General features: G+C 43.9%; 1 long non-coding RNA gene across 1 annotated transcript; it reads left to right on the top strand.

The window, feature by feature from the left end:
• The first annotated feature begins 1843 nt into the window (after positions 1-1843).
• Positions 1844-2873, top strand: LOC134623395 (uncharacterized). Its single transcript, XR_010093311.1, has 3 exons — positions 1844-1855; positions 2028-2126; positions 2793-2873. It is a non-coding gene; the product is annotated as an uncharacterized LOC134623395 (long non-coding RNA).
• Positions 2874-3118: the final 245 nt, after the last annotated feature.

Here is a 3118-nt window from a genome sequence, read left to right on the forward strand (position 1 = left end):
ACAGTGCTGTAATGAATACTGTAGTGGAAGAAGTTCTTTCACACTCTTCATCGTGGAGCTGCTTTATGTCCATGATCTGCATGGAAACACATCTATGGAGAGGAAATCCAGCTGCTGAGGGTCACATCTGCATCATTGTAGCTACAGTGGATGTTTCAGTGTCAGGACTGAAGGTGGAGCTTTGTGCGTGTCAGGGTGAGGCCGCAGCAGCCGCCTCCAACCGGAGTGCTCGGGCGTGAAACTAGGAGGAAAGCCGACGTCCTCCTCTTTCCTCAGAAGTGATCTGTGGCCGGCCGGACTTCATTCCACAGATGTGCTTTAACAAAGTGTGAAGCTGAACTCTGTGACAGTGTGAGCAGTGTGAGAGTGTCAGTAGATGATCAGCAGAGGAAAGTGAGAGCTGCTGTGAGCTGATGTCCTGAAGGGCTTTTAAAGAGTCTCTGAGTTTGACAGGAACATGAAGATGTTTGTGGTGTTGTGATCCTCCTGCACGGTAAGTAACACCTTCCTCTCTCTGCTCTCATCATCATCTCTCTCTCTTTAATGTGTTGAAGTGCAGCAGGAGGAGATTTCCATCAAATACTGGATTCTGATTCAGATCAAACTAACAATCCAAAGCTGCAACTTTCAAATCACTGGATTCTTCTTGGTGGCTTTCAGATGAGCTCATGTTACAATCAGCTGCTGTGTGTGTTGTTGTGTAGCTGAAGCTCTGACTCACATTTCATATGTGACCAAAGGAAACTTGGTGCTGCAGAGGGACAGGTGTAGCGGTCTGGCCTGACACTCTGATTGCTGTGTTCTCTGAGTTTTGTTATGCGAATGATGCAACAAGTCAACTCTCGCTTTGCCAGCTGAGGCAGTTTTATTCTCTCAAAACTGTTCAATAAAACAAATTCAGTGCAGCAACTTCATATGACCGGACGTCTGCATGCACACCTCTCCCCAGCAGGGGCTCTAGCAGACTGAGGTGTGACATCACAACAAAACCTCATTATAAATCAAGCTGCTAAAATACTGAAATATACATATAAATATATATAACAAATTAAGATGCACTGCATCGTGACCATATAGTAACAGTGTGAGACAAAATGCATAGGTGGAACAAACATTGTTTGATTGACTTCGATTACTTTAACTGTGTTTAATCGCTCTGTAACCGGAACAGGAAGTGACTCTGTGGGAAGTCAGAGGTCACCCAAAGAAAATAAAAGCTCCCAAAATATAAAAACAGAAAATAAATCTAAATACACATGCATGTCCATAAACAAGACTGACAAATGAAAATAACACCACAGGATGGATCGTTGGTGAAATATAAATGTTCTTTTTAATACACCTTTTACACATGCATGGAGCATGCAGATTCACACAAAAGTAAAGAGTCTAAAAATAATAAATAAGAAGTGAGAGACTGTACAGAAAGTAAAGAAAAGAAAAAACACAAATATCTACCTGGTGTATCTTTACCTCGAAGGGTATCATTGAGTCTCTGTCTGTGTGTCCTCAGATTCCCAGCATGCCTTAGCTGTGGAGCTGTATGAGGGGGACTCATTCATCCTGCCATGTCAGTTAGACACTGTACTACTAGACAACCCCACAGTGGTGTGGAGTCGCTCCGACCTTAGTCCTCCAACCGTCCACCAGCATCAGCTTCAAGGAGCCGAACTGAAAGATCAAAACCAGCGTTACAGCGGCCGAACATCCATGAAGACTGACGCTCTGGAAACTGGAGACCTCAACCTGACCCTGATTGACCTCCAACTGTCTGACAGCGCCACCTACACGTGCTCCGTCACAGACCTTAGATATGGCTACATGAGACTGGGAGACGTACAGGTGCAGGTCAAAGGTCAGCAACAAACACTCGGATCACTCGGTTTTATCACTCAGATAAAACTTTATTATTTTACTGCTGAAAACATATTTTGACTAAAAGTATCTTGGCTTGAAGTATATTCAGTAAAAAATATTTCATTCAGTCAGAGGTCAAAGGTCATGTTGTTCTTTGTGTTCCTCCACAGAACGGTTTCCATCCTGGGCCAAAGCTCTCCTGGTTCTCCTGGTTCTTCTTGTGGTTTCTGGAGGTCTTTTATTTCATTTCCGGCACTATTTCATGTCAGGTGAGTGTCTCCTACTACACTACCCATAATGCCGATGGTTAGCAGGTGTCCTCTGGTGGCTCCTTGACTGCGGCTCGCACAAACTCGTTCCAGAAGCTGAAAGAGTTGAGAGTTACAAACAGCTGATACAGAGAGCTGAAGAGAAACTTCCAGGTTTGTTCCAGAAGTCAGAAAACCTCCTTCAGACTCAGTCATTGATCAGTGAAACAGCTCCACAACATGACTTTACTAAACAGTGTGTGTGCTTCACTGCATTGATCTGACACAGAGGCTGCATGTGTACAAGCTGTTCTTCTTCTGTGGTGGTAAACAGCAGGCTGACATGGAAACATGTGCTGACAGTAAATGTTGCAGCAGCTTCAGTAAATGTTCCTCCTTTTTGTCAGTCATTGATGAGTCACCATGTTTCTGAAGTTTTTAGGGTCGAGTACAAGAATCTCAGTTGTGTATGAATTAAAAAAAAACTGGAGGTCATCCAGGCCGTTGTCTTTAAGACATGCTCATAATAGTTTATCATAGATTAATAAAGCTGGGTTTCATCTGCATATCAGTGAATATGTTTACAGTGTTTTTCTTATATTGTCTAAGAAAAGGATTTATAGGAGGCCATCAGATGATTAATACAAATGTTACTACAGCTCATGTTGTGCTTTGTTTTCCTTTCAGTCCCCTGGGTGGGGGTGGATTCAGGGGTGGAGTCTGTCCAGCTGATCTGCAAAACCACAGTTTGTCTGCCTAAAGAGGCTAAAGTGGAGTGGAAGGATGCAAACAACAGGAAGGTCCACGTGTATGAGAACGGCTCTGACCAGCCTGAAGAACAGGACGATAAATACAAGAACCGAACAAAGATGAAGAGAAACTTACTGGAACCTGGAGACCTCAGTCTGACCCTGAAATACCCCACAGATGGAGACAACTCCACCTACACCTGCACCGCCTACAGCAGGGAGGGAAACATCCTGATGGAGAAAAAAGTGGAGCTGAAAGTCAGA

Source organism: Pelmatolapia mariae, unplaced genomic scaffold, assembly GCF_036321145.2.
Source record: "Pelmatolapia mariae isolate MD_Pm_ZW unplaced genomic scaffold, Pm_UMD_F_2 NODE_ptg000619l+_length_34512_cov_1, whole genome shotgun sequence".
In the NCBI taxonomy this organism is placed as follows: Eukaryota; Metazoa; Chordata; class Actinopteri; order Cichliformes; family Cichlidae; genus Pelmatolapia; species Pelmatolapia mariae.